This window comes from Macrobrachium nipponense, chromosome 10, assembly GCF_015104395.2.
Source record: "Macrobrachium nipponense isolate FS-2020 chromosome 10, ASM1510439v2, whole genome shotgun sequence".
Taxonomy (NCBI): Eukaryota; Metazoa; Arthropoda; class Malacostraca; order Decapoda; family Palaemonidae; genus Macrobrachium; species Macrobrachium nipponense.
The window spans coordinates 69,282,711-69,300,653 of NC_087204.1; the positions used below are offsets into that span (position 1 = coordinate 69,282,711).

A 17,943-nucleotide genomic window follows, 5' to 3' on the forward strand; every position below is an offset into this window, starting at 1 on the left:
AATGTTATGAGTTTAATACTAAAAAATCCTCCTAAGGGTGTTCCTGGCTGCATAAATGAAATTCCTTGTGAAAAGTGTGATAAAATATATTACGGACAAACTGCAAAGTCACTTTCTCAACGAATCAAACAACACCAATATCCTGTGAGAACTGGCCAAATATCAAATGCATTATTCGTACATAAGACAGATTTAGATCATCCTATTAACTGGAGTGAAGTAAGATCCTTAAATCCTGTGTAAATGTAAAAGTTATTTTCCTGATAGCTACTTAAATATGCAATGTTGTTTATAAAAGTAAGTCCTGGTAAGAAGAAAAATTACCTTGGTAAAATTATGTAAATACTATGAAATATTTGTAAATCTGCATTAATGTATTTTTCTAATAAAAGAAAAAAAAAATAATCCTGTGTAGCGACGCAATTAAAAGGAATATCACTGAATCTTGTTTCATCAAATCAAATAATGGAAGTGTTCTAAATTTATCTAGGTTTATTTGAACTCAATGTCTTCAAAATTAAAAAAAGTTGTAGATAAATAAAAGCAACAAAATTAATATATTCAGTCTTATACATATTTTTGAACTTTGTATGGCTAAGCTTCCAGTTAAGTGTATGGTTTTGGTTTGTGACCACGTGATCTCGGTTTATCCTGAATTATCTCTTTGACTTTTACCCTTTTGATAATTAACCATCTGGGATTCTTGATCTTTTTGTTTACATTGTAACCTTCGTTCCAAATGTATTTCATTTGTGCCTCAACAATGCCTCAGTAAAGGCAAATGCGCTTGGTATTGACTTTCTGCCTATCATTTTCCTGTGGTATTCGTATATGTAATGAAGTCACGTGCATCTACTGTGATTTTTTAATATACATACATTATATATATTAATATAATATATAATATATAATATGCATATATATATTAATAATGCTATATAATACTAATATTATATATATATATATATATTAATATTAATATATAATATACCACATACACACACACACACATATATATATATATATATATATATATATATATATATATATATATATATATATGTATATATATGCATATATATATATATATATATATATATATATATATATATATATATATATATATATATATATATAATATATAGGGAAAATTTACTGGTAAAGCCCCGTCCACACGGTCGAACTTTGCCCGACAGACTTTGTTCGATGTGACGTCAGAAGCGGAGAAACTGCGGATAAAGTTCTGACTTTCTCTGCTTCTGACGCCACATCGAACCAAGTCTGTTGGGCAAAGTTCCACTGTGTGGACGGGGCTTTAACAAATCTGTAAATAAAGCAAGATTTTTGTTAATGTTGCCTTTATTGAGAGGGAATCGGTATTGTTTAGCATCTTAAATTTAAAAACGTTATTGTATATTAACTGAAGGCAGACTTCCTACCGAGGCAGTCCGTTAAGAGAGTTCTATGAAGTAAAAAATTTCTGCTAGCTTATTTGTCTATTTTGAATAAATCCAAGGCTGCTGTAGTGTTGAATAATAACAATGTTTCACGTGACTGAAAGTAATCATAAGTGTCACTGACAATTCTGACTCGCAGAAATATCTGAATGATATTTTTATCGTCGGAACTGAACCCTCCTCCCATCAACCATGATCAGGAAATTATAATTCTGTCTTTGGTTCGAGTTTTCTCGAAAATTGATATTTCAAGTTATCATCTCATACACCATCTTCTTTAATGGTGAAAAAGATTAACAAGTAATCAGTGTTTATGACATTTTCAAATACTTCTCTTTCGTAACCGGTGTAAATTGCGAACTGCTGTTCCGGCTTCTGTCAAATACAGTCAAACTCCTTCACAAAAAGAGGGGACTTTGGTTTTATTCTTCGCAGCTATCCCCCCCCCTCCCCCCACCAAACCAAAAGAAGAAGAATAGGTGCAATGTTACCTTTGTGTGCAGCAGGGACGCCCGTCATAAAATTTTGCAAGGCAAGATTAGATAGAAAGTCACCCAACAACAACCAAACAGACGTTCAAGAGAAAAGGCAAGCGTGCTCTTAAAAAATAACGCTTTTTATTTAAACAAATCAAGAACATCTCCTATAGTTAACTGCCAGGTGAACACGCAACCAGTAACACTGCTATTTCCTTATTAATGGGGGAAGGCGGGCTGGCCAATGAAATGGTCGCCTTCCTCGTCTATTAAACTGCTGGTATAGATATGAGTCGTATGACTGCCTGCTAGACTGCTAGTCTAGTGTTGCTTCGGAAGTCAGCGGGAGTGGAACGGGAGACGGTAGGTTCCAGTGGGTACTACATACTACGTGGTTAAGTATATCTTAGTTTTACCAGACCATTGAGCTGATTAACAGCTCTCCTGGGACTGGCCTGAAGGATTAGATATTTTTAATAGGCTAGAGGTCCAATTGGTTACCTAGCAACGGTATCTACATCTTATTGTGGTATCCGAACCACATTACATCGAAAAATGAATTTCTATCACCAGAAATAAATTTCTCTGGTTCCGCGTTGGCAGGGCCGAGAATCGAACTTCGGACCACCGGATTGGTAGCCGAGCGCGGAATCCACTCGTCCAACGAGAAACTACATACTACGTGGTAAATTGTATGCCTGATGACGTTAGAGAAATGAAATAAGAAATCAAGAAATAGGAAAAACAAATGAAATAATAACCGTAGCTTTTTAGATCATAGCAAAGATTGTATTATACTGACGATGACATAAAAAACGCTAACTATTTTCTTCACTATGACCAATTATAGTAGCACCTGTATCAGTAGCAATAGTAGTAGTAGGAGTTTGTGGCAGTTTTTGATAATATTATTACCTGGATAACCGTCATTGTCACCTCCATACACGAAATCATTATCATTATTGTTCTCCTAATTTATCTTGTTATTACAACTATTATTCAACATGAATTTTGTCCTTAGGCACAGGCATCCATCTGACTTTTCTTGTGATACCGGAACTGAGAATCAACTCTCATTTTTCAGAAGGTACCCATATTTCTTTGTTATCAAAATATTTTCTTGCTCTTTCTATCTCACATAATGAAAGGATTTTAGAAGTTCCTAGAATTTTAAAGCTTTTCAACACAGATGTTGTTTTCAGTAGTATTAATGTTATGAGTTTAATACTAAAAAATCCTCCTAAGGGTGTTCCTGGCTGCATAAATGAAATTCCTTGTGAAAAGTGTGATAAAATATATTACGGACAAACTGCAAAGTCAACGAATCATATAGTATATATGTATATACTATATACACACATATATATTTCTTTGATGGTTATCATCTTTGCATATGCCAGTTGAATAAAAAAAAAAGCTTGTATTCATTGTGAGTGTTGAAGACGTCGTATTCAGCGTACGTGAAATAAGCATCGTAAGTTCTGGATCACTATATATTTTCTATCACTTCATTCAGGGTTTATAAATGATCATCACTGCTTATGTGTATGTAGATAGATAAAACGTGAAAATTTGGAACGTGAGGACTATATGTAAATAAAGGCAAAATCCACGAGGGAACGTGAAACACTAGAGTAATCACTGGGCTCGCAGCGGTCACTCCATTGTTTCACTTTCCTTCGTGGATTTTGCCTTTATTTATATACACTTATATAATATATGTACAAACACACAGACACACACACACACACATATATATATATATATATATATATATATATATATATATATATATATATATATACATGGTGTAACACGTTTATGCAGATATTTTGGGAAATGAAAGAAGTAATTTTGAGCAGAATTTTCCATAAACATGCATTTTAAGGCTTCATTTGTCGGTAAGGAGGCATTTTAAAAATAATCGTTATCTTTAGCGCCTGCTTTCATGCAGTGAAGGTAGGTAGTAAGAGGTCAGAGTAGCCTGGGATTTTGGGGGGGGGGGGGGGATGCTGTGTAGGAGGATGATGAGGCGATTAGGCTGATGTGAATAAAGTACCTCCCAATCAAGTATATTATTTAGATTTTGAGGGAAAAAAAATGCATGCATCATTGAATCCCTTTCCCTCCCTATCAGCGGTATTCATTGGACACCGATAACAGAAGAAAAAGAAAAATATTTCTAATTGAATCTCCCCTCCATCAAAGGTAGGGTTGCTTATTCATTAGACACATATCAAATATTTCATATGTATTTTAAAGTATTTATCAGAACCAGTCATAGGAGTAGGCCTAGTCATGATTCCTGGTTCAACAATTCCATGATGAGGTGCAGGACAGAGCACGCTAGAATTTGATATTCACAAATGAATGTTGCTCAGCAACATTGACACTTCATTCTTGATATGTAAAGCCGTACGTTACCGCTGTTTGGTTTAAATTAGATTACTTGCAAGAAAAAGAATCACAATTAAATGACTATCAGTCCACTTGCCTAATTCACTTCAACACCCCCCCTACCCACCCTCTGCACATCACAACAGACAAGCAACTCCAACCTCCCGCTCCCGCTACCCACCATCATCGTGTGAAAGCAGCACTAATGATAACAGTTATTTTAAAATTCTTCTAACCGACAAATGAAGCCTTAAAATGACTTTTTCTTTCATTCTCCAAAATATTTGCATAAACTCTTGTTATACCCCGTGTATGTTACATCTTCTAAGAGACAAATTGTTTATCCATCTGAAGTTTCTGGTGGCACACTTGATCGGGTGAGGAAGAAAACGATAGCACCCCTCTTTAACTTAACTCATAATTAACTAATGCCCCTAAATTATATTCTGAGTTACAATAATAGGCTTTACTAAAAAATCTATTGAGTCACTAACTGGTTATGACCGCAAGTCAAATACTCTGGCTATCAGAATCAAAGTATAAGTCAACCACAATAAATGGAGAACCGGACATAGAAAATGAGATCTCAAACACACAACTAAATAAGTCAGAAGAGTGGAATAAAGCCATCCTCATTCTACTCTACAAAAAAGGTAACCCTTAGGACATGAACAACCAACGACCAATCAGCCTCCTTAATGTTATTTATCTAATCGAATTGCAGGTAAGTTTGATGAAAATCAGCCAAGGGAACAAGAAGGCTTTAAAAGAGGTTACTCCACAATTGTCCATCTACAAACTGTAAACCAGATCATTGAGAAAACAAACGAATATAAAATCCCATTAGTAGTAGCACTTGTAGATTAAACCAAAGTGTTTGACTTGGTCGAAACTAAGGTGGTCATGCCAGCGCTGAAAGAACAGGAAGTTGACTTCCTGTCTTATGCTCCCCCTGATCTTATCATCCACTTTGTGGACAAGGTCCCTAAAGCCATTTTGGAGTACTGTAAATGGGCGGACACCTACAACACCCACCATCTGCTGCAGAGTTCTTTGCTGCAGAGTTCTTTAAAAAGGAAGATTCGCCCTGCTCTCCCACTCACTCCTGCAGCCACCTCTCAGCCTACCCAGTACCCCAATAACCCTCCATGGAAGCCTGTGTGTAGGCGTTGGAATAAAAAAGGGCACCTCACGGAGGAGTGGCCCTCTAAAGCAAATCCACCTCATCAAGCTCCCACTACCTCAGAATGAGACCCCCCAACATATAATAAGAATAACCGCCATTGAAATCAAAACAAGAGGCCCAAACATGATTTCATCAAGAGTTCCTGTGACTCGTGCAAAGTGCAAGGGCACACCACTTCATGGCCGGGATGCCCCAAGACAGCTGTGTTTACTGCCACTTCAATAGTAGAATCCTTCAGCTCTAGGCCCTCCAGCTTAGGGCCCTATATTAATTGCACCTCCTAGAGGTCGCTATCCGGCCCACCAGGTCTGAGCTTTCGATGACAGTGGTGCTCAAACATCCATCATTCTTCGAGAGGATAAAATTCCTTACAGAGCTCGGGTTGATAGGCAACAATTCGTTACAATGGAGAGCCTCAACCATGCTAAAATGTTCTTGCCTACTGTCCGGTTGAGAGTCACATGAGCTCACCACTCTAAGATATGTACTATGGCAGTAGCTACCCATATTCCAGGAGGTTATGATGTCCTGCTAGGACAAGATTTTAAATCTCTTCCTACATTTTTACAGTCTCAGGGCCCTTACCCTTACAAAGCTCCGGACCAATTATACAGTCCTCCAAGATCGTAGCCAGTGCCACTTGAAGATACTAGCCAGTAAGAGTAACGAACTTTGACTTTTTGTTGTTGTGCTATAACAAAATGTTGGTTATCTGCCACTTTAGCTATGTCACACTCTGTTCTTTAGTTTTCTTGATTTAATCACTTTTCAAGAATAAATGATTTTGAATTCTGTGCGTGTAGACTACTTATTCAAATGTGAAATTATTATCCGCAGAGTTTGAATTTTTATGTCACAAGCCCACTCAAAGGGGTATGAAAGGCATGGTTATTTGCATAGGCATTTGTCCTTGTTTCTGGCCTGTCTTGGTCATTCCAACCCATCTAGGGTTGGAATGTCCTCTAGAATGGGGAATTGTTCAGGATTTAAGCCAGAACCAAGGCAAAATAACTCATTTTATAAGGAAATTCAATAACTTTTTTAGTGTCCCCTCTTCACCAGTCTCTGTTCTCTTTGAATACCTCTTTATCCCCTCCAATTGGCTGCCTTTGAAATTAATCTCCGCAGGTATTACGCAGCCATGTGAGACTTTGGCTGGAGCTTATATTGGAAGGTAAAAGTGGACCATGGGCAGAGCATATGTTGGAAAAGAGAGCTGGTGTGGTTATAAAGCCATGAGGCAACCGACGAGTGCATTTAGAATTTCTCCAGCTGTAGCAGCATTCCCTCCGCTCCCCCCTTGCTCTCCCTCTCCTCTGAGGACCCCTCGTGTTCATTTGTTGTCCATAGTGAGAAAACTTCAGCCAGCAATTCGGAAAAAGCCAAAACCAGTGCAGATGCCCAGGTACTGTAATGGAGTCATTTCGAGTGCCGTCACATGGTTTCCTTTTGTATCTTGCCTGTACTTCTCTTTTCATTTTTCCAAGGCGACTTTTCCCTTATTGTCTCAACATTGCATTCATTATTTTGGCTACCGTAACTCAGTCCCCCATTGCTATTGCCGATGCTGTAAAGAATTCCCCTTGTGATGCTAGTAGGGATATTAAATCTCACTGTGATGTTCCCATCAAGACTGGCGTCTGCTACATTGGGAAGTAAAGTAGTTTTGCTAAGCATCCCCTTTGTTAATAAAACAACGCAGTATTCTTTTCTGTGTAAGCTCCCAGTCTTTCTATATCCCCGTGAGTGGACTTTGATGTGAAATAATAAGAGAGAATTGTGTTTAACGTTCCTCACTTGTCTATCGCCTTAGTACTGATCCTGGAACGCAATCTCATTGCAGATGCAAATATCTCGTCTAGCTGTGAGAGAAACTTGGAATCCCTTGTAAGCGACACTAGGAACTATTAAGCAATTTGCTTGGCACAAACCTTATTTCTGCGCCTGGATCCGTCAACAGCATTCCATTTAAGTTCTTTACCATTGCGAGTCCCTGTCACCCTTAAGGTGTAAATTGCTTACTCACGTAATTTAATGTTGATATATTTCAGTTAAAATTAAATCTCTAGAGTTTTATATAATTTTTCCTTCCATCAATAACGGCCTTCAGCCGAAAAGTTTTGTTGTGTTGCTGTTCTCAAACAAGGCCTTTTTTGAGTGTGAGTTTTCGGACACACAGAGAACTGGAAAACATAATGATATTAACAAATGACGTAAGCTGACTCAAGGTAAGAAACCATGGTTTAGGACTTAATACAGCTCACATCCTTTGTTATTAAATCCTATACCCAAATCTCATACTTGAACACTGCTTGGGACTTGAAAGCTTAGGTGTAGGTTGTCCAAGGTGAGAACCATATACAGGCATAGAACATTCTGTCTAAATCATTTTCTTGGCATTAAATAGCTTTAGAACTGAAATTATTTCTAACTAATATACTGAAATTCAGTTATCTAAAGTTACCCATTCAAGGTTAATGAATGAATTTGGTCAAGTGCAATTCTAAGAATTTGTGGCAAAAAACATTCTCTGATAATGTCAAAATTGTGTAAACATTTATACAGCACAAACCCAGCAACGATTCGTTTGCCTAACAAACACTGACGATACAGAAGACTCATAATGTGGAAGAAATGGAAGCGGATCTGTAAAAGTTGGTCGTGGTAAGGACTGGTTCATTTCTACAACATCCTCTATTATACTTGTATAATGAAGCATTAAATGCTGTTGAGTTTACGTAAGATTTAAACTTGAAAATGATGCTATTACTCTCATATATTACAAAAATGTGATTTCCAGGTCATTTGTCACTGCCAGGGATTTATTATTTTTTCTGGTGGGTTTACGAGTTTGTGAAAACATTTGAGATAAATACTATATAGATGTCATGCTATAAGTATATATACAAGAATAACTTTTTTAGAAATATTCCTTTCGAGCACCGTATGCATTAGGACAAAAAAAAAAAAAAAAAAAAAAAAAAAAAAAAAAAAAAAAAAAAAAAAAAAAAAAAAAAAAAAAAAAAAAAAAAAAAAAAAAAAACAGCGCTTTCATGGCTCAAGTCAGAGAATTTCCATTTCGCCTCTTTAAACTACTTAGCAGCCATCAGACGTTTTTGTTTTCATTGCTAGGATATATATATATATAATATATATATATATATATATATATATATATATATATATATAAGTAAATAAATTCTTCTATTAAAACAGGATACGTCTCAAGCATAAAAGGCCCATTATTTAAAAACACTGGTTTAAAGCTAAGGACTATATTTCGGTGGACTGACTCCCGCCCTCATCACTAATATATATATATATATATATATATTATATAGATATATATATATATATATATATATATTATATATATATATATCAAGTATAAAAGGCCCATTAAAACACTCTGGTTTAAATCTAAGGACTATATTTTGGTGGACTGACTCAAACCCTTATCAAGTAGTGATGAGGGCGGGAGTCAGTCCACCGAAATATAGTCCTTAGCCTTAAACCAGTGTTTTATGGGCTCTTTATGCTTGAGACGTATCCTGTTTTAACAGAAGAATTTATTTACTTATATATATCCTAGCATGAAAACGTCTGAAGGCTCCTAAGTAGTTTAAAGAGGCGTAATGGAAATTCTCTGACTTGAGCCATGAAAGAGCTGTTTTTTTTTTGTCCTAATGCATACAGTGCTCGAAACAGAAACATTTCTAAAAAGTTATTCCAGATATATATTTATAGCATGACATCTATATAGTATTTATCTCAAATGTTTTCACAAACTCAGCCGTTCGTAAACCCACCAGAAAAAATAATAAATCTCTGGCAGTGACGAGTGGGTCTAACCTGTATTAAATGTTATATATATATATATATATATATATATATATATATATATATAACATTTAATAGCCAAAGAACAATTTAAGTAATGAAACGCGAATACAAACTACTAATACTCATACTTTCAAGCGGACATTTCTACAGTGCCTGCACCATAGACTTTCTGAAGACCTTACTCATGCTACTTAAAGAAATAGTTATGTAACGAGTGGACAGCGCATAACTTAATGTTAATTACAACGATGTGCGTGTTACATTTGCGTCACAGAGAGAGGGGAGGAGAACAAATGGATCCCATCTAAATTTATAACCACCGACGTAGATAGGAAAGCCCAGCGCCTCACCTGTATTACCTATATTCACGAAGTCATGACGCGCTCCGGAAAGGAACCTTTTCTTTATTCATGCATTCGATCGCGTGTGAGAATTCCCTCGATTTGCTCAGCCATTTAGGGTTGGACCGCGTAACATGGATACTCTATTCGTTTTTTTTTAGTTTTGGAATATTTCCAGGATCTAACTCAATTCTTCGGCGATGTTAGTGTGCGCAAGATCTACATATCAGATGCGCCTTTGCAGGCACGAGTGATAACGCTTGACTGGATTTCCTTGTCCTACTCAAAACATCAAGACTAGATAATCTGGGTTCGCTTGCACTGGTCTTTAGCTTGTGTAGCTTGGGTTACATAAATGTCTGTATGTGCGCACGCGCGTTTGTGTGTGTGTGGGTTCGTGCATGTGTGAGAAAGCTTGCATGTGTCAGCTGAATGACCTGCAAGAACTGAAATAAGGCTTTCGGGCCAATTCGTCTTAAAGTAGTTGCTCAACTAAACAGCTTTTCATACTGTGGAACTGAAATGGTGATAGAATGACCCTTAGCAGTTATTTCTGCCAGGTACAATACAGGCTAGACCCATATCTTTTACGCTCATTAAATTCTGATTTGCACTTATGTTGCTATATTTACGTCGCCCTTTAAGTTAATTTAGCCATTTATCCCATGCTCTGATGAACTATTTATAAATTTTACATGCAAATAATCTACTTGAACTCAAATATTTACTGTTATTTACATTGATTATTTAAAAGTTCCATAGATATTAAGCAAGAAAGAAAAGAAAAACAATTCTGCAAATGCAAAATAATTAATTCTTATAAATCTGTAATACTGCACAGCCGTGCATAAAGTGATGTCTGTAAAACAATGAAAATATTTTTTTCTGAAATCGGATTCTTACAAAGAGGAAGATCGAATGGTGGAAAACTTAGTTATTCTTTTATGTCTTTTGTAAAATTTAGAAATAATGATTATTACATTCCGAGCAACATACAATGGTGATAGCAGTGGAAAAATTACAATTTTAATGATAATCATTTAGTTAGTGGCAACATTGTTAGTAAAATGATTTAGTGACCGAATAATGAAAACTTTATAGCATTGCGCACCAAGACTACAACAAGATACCTCCCGAAATGAAGACCATACAAGATGAAAGCAAATTTTTAAAAGAACGAAAGACTCTCCTATTCTGCAGGAGTTAGCTACGATACTGACGATAAAACACTAAAGACAATTAATTTTAATATATAAGAAGCAACTTATTCTGAAAACGAACAAGGGCCCGCCAGAGAGGGAATCATCCCTGTGGAGGGCTCAACATAAAACCAAACAAGTAAAGAGTAAACATAAAGCTATGAAGCGTCAGCGCAATAAAAGACCCTAAATGCTTCGAACATCAGAACATTTCAGAGGTGGAGAGGCTCTCGACAGCTTTCTGAGAATCAGGCCTCGGTATTTGGTTTGCATTGTATACCGGAGTTTGATTTACGAGATGTGGTTTTATTATTGTCAGTATTACACTTTTACGGCGATGTTTTAAGAACGAGAACAGAATTTGGGGTCTCAAGTGATCGAGGAGAAACACAAGAAAACGTTTATTTATCTATTTTCTTTTACGGTGCTTATTTTTTAAAGTTGATATCAACATCATGAACCGGGAGACAAATGAGGCACACGCAACACCCAGTTGATATTTATTATCAATTTTCGGATATCGTCAACTAAATTATTATTTCATAGCTCCTGGGACATATCCTCCCTTTTGTGGCAAATTGTCGAAAATATATATATATTTTTTTTTTGAGTTATCTGCATCGATGGTAATTTCATCATTGACTTCCTGTTTCAACTTAGTATTTTAGTGTCTCTCACACCAAAAATCCTGGATGGTGGAAGAGGGACTTATTCGATATAAGCAGACTTGTCAAAAAAGGGACAGTATTTGTTAGGCGCTATGGAACGTTAACAATTTAGTTGACGATATCCGTACCTTAATAATTAATATTAGCAGGGTGTTGTGTGAGCTTTGTTTGTCTTTCGGTTCATATTGATGATGTCAACTTAAAAAAAAAAAAAAACTGTTTATCAAGCAATTGACATTTCCGTGTGTTTCTCATCAAATTCCAAATTCTCCGATTTCTTTTTCCTTGAAACATCGCTGGAAGAGTGAAATGCAGACAATGTTAAAACCACATCCCATAAATCAGGCCTTCTATATATTGCAAATCAAATATTGAAGCCTGGTTCTCAGAAAATTGGCGAAATATTCGAAACTGCTTAAAACGGGACTGTATCCTTGTATGCTTATCAGTATCGGCAACCGGGTCTGTTCAGCAGAAAAAGAAACTTTCCACAAATTCAGTCGTACACTTATTCTCGCTGTCTTTAGCGATTGAGACAATATGCGTTACTTTCTATTTTTAGGTCTGTCTTGCACTCAACCTCGAGTGAGCGTTTATTTGTGTAGTAAGTTACAACGCGAATGGTTGCGTGGATTGTAATCGCATTTCTAGTCTTTAAATGGTTCTTGCAGTACAAGACATAAAACAATTCGTAGATATATAATAGTATATGGGCTCAAGTGTGAAATGTATTTAGATTTAATGAATGATATAGTCTTTTGTTTGTTACTACACGCTCAACAATAATAATGATAATTTGTTACATTTTTTACTGTCGTGGAAAATTCATATAGTTTTTTGTCAATGTGGTCTTTTGTTGGCCTAGATTACTAGGAACATGAAAAATGTGTTGGCATTTTTTCTGAGGTCATCTTGGCCTTATTTTAGCCTGTTAAAGAAGATCGGGTGGTATCGCCAAAAACGGACATTTTTTGCCGCAAATTATACAAGTTTCAAACTGTTTGATTGTCTATGGGGGTTTTGAAGTGTGCTGTGCCCTATATTTGTGCATATCAATGCAATGAGTAAAGCCGTATTTTTTAAAATCATTTTATCATAAGTCAAATTCTGTGAGAAGAGTTTATTGTAAAACACGTTTGTATAATACTTTTACTTGCCATTAGATTTAGACATTTTTTGGTATTTTGTTCTCAAATGACAGTATGACAGTTAACCTCTGTTGCAAAAATTAGACACTTTGATTGTTTGAATAAAAGAACAGTAATATGTTATGTTCCTGAGACACGTTCATATCAAGTCTGGTACTTATTCAGTGTCAGATTCGTGACTAGCTTCGCTCACATCAGCCAAGCTTTCACATTCATCTGGATCACACTTGCACAACTCTGTGCAGGGCATTTGGTTTTCGCGGCAGGAACATCGCCCACCACATTGACTCTCTCTGTATTTACACCGAACCAACTGTGAGATGGAATCTGGAGCCAGAGGTATTCTGCTTAACTTGGGAACAAAATGTCCTGAAGTGTCAGTGATGAACCACCCAAATTCAGTTGGCGCTGGAACGGTTGGTTGTGGAATTAATGCCTGCCTCTAGATTAAGCAACGGTAATGCGCTTGTCGAATGTGTGCATGCAATGATTCTTGTGTTGGAGGTAGCTTCTCGATCCCTTTTTTTTTGTCGAGTCCACAGAAATGAAACCATCTGAGTGCCGCAGCTTGACTAATACCTGCGTACTTTGGACAGAGTAACTTGTAGATGAATGCTTCACAATGACCCAGCACTTCACCAGATGGTTCACTCTCCTGTCCTGTCCCAGACGAGCAAGTGCACCAACAATGTCACTACCATAATCCATAAATGCCCTCCACCATAAAGTTTTGCTCTTGCCAACTATCCTTTCAGTTGTGCCTTACCCACTTATGGCATGAAATCCCATCAAGGCTTGAGCACGTTCCTCACTAAATGCATTTTGGATAGGCAACAAAGGCAGTACACGTTGACTGGTCCAAGTGCCCTTTATCATAACTGTATCCTCGCCTAAGACTGCCAAATTGTGTATGACAAGGACCAGTACATCTGTGTCTTGGGAGTAGATGTAAACAGTAAGTCCAAGTTTGCGTGCTTCACTGGCGTGGTACATCAGGAACATATCCGCCCTAGTAATGCTTTGCAGCATGACAGCTGACAGATGCGTTGGACTGGACACCTTGACAAGTGTTAGTGGTTATGTCTGCTGTACAGTTGACAACAATCTATTGGCTCAAGAATATTATCAGAAGCACCTTCATCTTGGTAATATTGGGGAATATGCATGTTTCTGTTGACTTTGTATTCTGTTCCCCTGGAAAGCTTGGCTCCACTGCGACACTGTCTTGTTATCTCTTCCAATGAGGACTGGCAGTATTGGTCAAACATCAAGTAGCACTTCGAGTAAGGGCAACTTTTGGAGTTGTGGGCATTGACGAAGTGCTCTGCCAGGTCTTTAATGATGATATTTTGTCCTTGAAATGACCATCTCATGAACTACTGCCATGGCATCAGCTGATCCATGGTTCTCCAGATGGTGAATGACCTGTGATTTGTCGTTGCATGGATGCAATAAGTCATCTTGTGTCATCAGCATGTGATTAATTGGGGAAAACTCTGATGTGCTGACAGCTTCCTTCAATTCAACATCTCTGGATGATTGGGTCAGGATCAGAAGCCTTGACATAACCGAGTTTGAAGCTTTTAAAGTAACTAGTTCCCCTCCAATCTTTGTGCAAGTAGATTTGTTGTTGTCGTTCCAGCCTAGATGTTTCACTTTCGTCATCTTTCTCCAGAGGTTCTGAGCACTGAAAATTCATTCATCCACAAACTACTGATATGCAGATGAACCCCGTTCCACTGTGCCAAGAATTTTTTCCTTCACATCTTTCTTGATGATGACGTTTTTAGTGAGATCTACAAGTCTGTGTTCTTTGCCATAACTTGTTTCCCCTACCTTAAAAGGATTTGATTTGCACAAAGTTTCATTCAGGCAGCGTACTTGTTTCTCCTACTACTGAAGTTTTCTCTGTGACAGATCATGGTGCCAAGTTGGAACAACAGTTTCCTTGGACAAACGTGAAAGCTCAGTTGTACTTAGGCAATATTTGAGTGGGGTTTCTGGACTGGTGGTGATCCCGTCGATTCCTGCATCTGCTTTGTGTGTTTTGTTAACATGCTCTTGGGCCTGGTCAGCTCTGATGACTGTAAAATTCACTCCGCTCTTTTATACCACAAAGCCGCCATTCACAAACTCATCGCATAGTCCATTCTATTGTATGCGAAAAACCAAACACGCATTTTCCAGTGATGCTAATTGGATGTCCCAAATGCCACGTTGTGTGCTACTCTGGAGCAGCAAGAGATCCTCAAATTGCTGCATATACATCTAGACCCACCTAAACATTACGTACTTCTGGCATTTTGAGTCAAAATCACGCATGGGTTTTGGTAGCTTGAGCTCATGATTCTTTTGCACTAAAGCATGTTGCCTTTTGCCAATGTCACTATGCGTTTTGCATGCATTTGAGAGGATCACAGCTGCATCTTTCATTACAGGTAGATTTCCGGATGTCCCTTGAAGAATGCCTCAAGTACAGATCTGAAAATACCTGCTAGGTAATTTGGTGGCATCTAACTGCTCGACTGAAGCGATTCCTGCTCAGTATTTGACTGACAACAGCTGTGTCATACAAGCCACTTTCGATCCCCAACTCATCAAAGCTACTTCCTCAGACTGTTTTTCCAAGACAACGCACGGCACATAATTCAATATGAAATTGACCCGGAGAAAGGATCCACTTGTCAGCATAGGCGTCTGGCTATAGGTAGCCAGCTTAAAGGGCACATTTGTAGATATCCATACCAAGCCATACACACACAGGGTGTGGACGATGATCACCTACTACCATTTGATTGAGTTTGTTAAGTCCAACCAACGCTGTAACCAAGGTGTCCCAGTCGTGTGGTGGAGCATTTATCTCATATAATTAGCTGCCATCTTGGATTTAGAGGTCTGTACTATATGTCCTGATACAAACATCTCGGTCGTCATTTGTTAATAATGAAACAAAACATAATGCATAAAGGGCTTAGATTTTGCATAGAGGGGCAAAATATCCATATATTATGCCGAAAATTCAAGATGGCCGCTATTATTCCAAGATGGCATCCAAAAAAAATTCCAAACACGATTTTTGTAGATAATGGGTTATAATCATAAAAAAAAACACACATACATTTCCAAAATTCAATCTGAAATTTCCACGAAATGACAACACCATGCACCAAATGACTTGTGTTGGTGAAACTGATATTACCGCGTTAACTTTACTTTGATGTAGTTCCCCTTTCTTTCGCTGCAAAAGCATCACCAAGAACTTGGAGAAATTAAAATATAAAAAGTTCTTCTTACATATTCTTTGATTGGACAGTCAGACTCAATATTTCCCAGTTTCCTGCAGCAAATTGTCATCCTCATCATCATTACTACCTATCAGTCGTAGTCAGAGTAAGTCTCCCTTTCACATCCAACGCATGAAATTATTCATCCACATCAGCATAACTCAGACTGTTTGTTTACAAAGTCGTAATTGCGATTTGCTCAAAATCGTCTGAGCAGCATACATCACGATGGTGATGTATGCATTATGTAAACATGCGAGGCGGCAACTGCCCGATTCTCGGTAAGACGTCGTCATGACAAACGAGGGGTTTCATTTCAACTGTATTTATTTCCATTATGCGTGGCTGATACATCGTCATTGCCATATAATTACAGAAAATATTGCGTATGGGTTTTTGTCGATCGTTAATTGGGTTGTTGTCTGATAATTACAGAGCAAGGATTGAATATTTTTTCTTTTTGTGGATCGTCGATGGCGTTATTGCCTTATAATCAAAGACACGTTGTTTTATGCTTGTGTTTTGGGGATCGTTAAATCGTTATTGTCTTTAATCACAGAGTATTACTGTATCATTTTTTTGTGTGGATCGTTAGTTGTACTGTATTACTTGCACATCTTTACTTTGATTATTTTCATTATTTATTTATTCCCTGTAGACGTCCCCGTCTCATCTCTGGCTTCACTCAAAAATCTGTGCGAACTTTTCTCCAGAATAAATTAATTGTTTCGCATTGAGGCACTACATCTCTCTGTATAACCCCTGAACTGGTTGTTTGAACAAGCTATCAGCAGTAAAACATCAAGAATCTCTTGTTGGCAATAATCTGAGTTATCACAGATTTTCTAGAGTCATAGTGAACCTGCGTGCATTGTGAAATTTGTACTCCGCTGTTTGTCAGTTGGGACACTGATTTAAGTTTACGTCTATATAACCCTGGGGTGCGAGATAGCCTCCGCTCTATAACCACTGTCTCATGACCTCTTTACCATGGTCTCTGTACCATGGCCTTCCAGAAACCTCAGTCTTGTGTTGAAGTTTCGTGTGCGTGAATCCACTTGTAAGTAATTCATTCCACAGGGACACACAGTCGAAGTTACGATAGACCGACTGATGGCCAATTTGTTTTGGTATTTTTAAACTCGTCATATTTTGTCATAACATTTACTTTCCTCCGAGGCTTAGCAAGATAGTAATCCAGTCATATTGAATAAACAATTCTTACTACAGCTCATACTGAAGATCTCTTGGGGCAATTGTCATGATTATGAGAGACTGACAATGACTATACTTCCTCTACAACTGCACAAAAGACTTCATTGAAGTTTCCTCAAACGAAGCATAAAACTCCAAGTCACAACACTCAGTAGAATAGATCTTCTGGGGAAACTTATCATCAAAAGCACTGAATTGCCCCTGGAATAATTTTGTATTCAAATACGAACTCAAGATTTCATCTTGAAGTGGAAATATCTCTGTCACAAAATCATACATTTCCAGGCCTAAGAGTGCAAACATTTGGCACATTTTCAAACTCGTTTTTATTTTGACTTACTTTACGTTAATTCATGAGTTTTCGACAAAACTGCTGAGTAATGTTTATGTTCTGTCAATTTCATCATATATTCTAGGCGAGGATAATGATTGATATAAATTCAGACCGAACATTCCGTTGGAAAACTTTAGTAGTTAATAGGTTCCATATAGTATATATATATATATATATATATATATATATATATATATATATATATATATATATATATGTGTGTGTGTGTGTGTGTGTGTATATATATATATATAATATATTATATATATATCTATAATATATATATAATAATATAATATATATTATATATTAGATAATATTAATAATATATATATATTATGGGTGTGTGTGTGTGTGTGTGTTATTATAGGGGATATGAGATATATATATATATA

At 37.0% G+C, this 17,943-nt stretch overlaps 1 long non-coding RNA gene across 1 annotated transcript in view; it reads right to left on the minus strand.

The window, feature by feature from the left end:
- LOC135223667 (uncharacterized) overlaps positions 1-17,943 on the minus strand; it is a 150,648-nt gene that overhangs the window by 99,313 nt on the left and 33,392 nt on the right. The gene's annotated exons all lie outside the window — the stretch shown is intronic.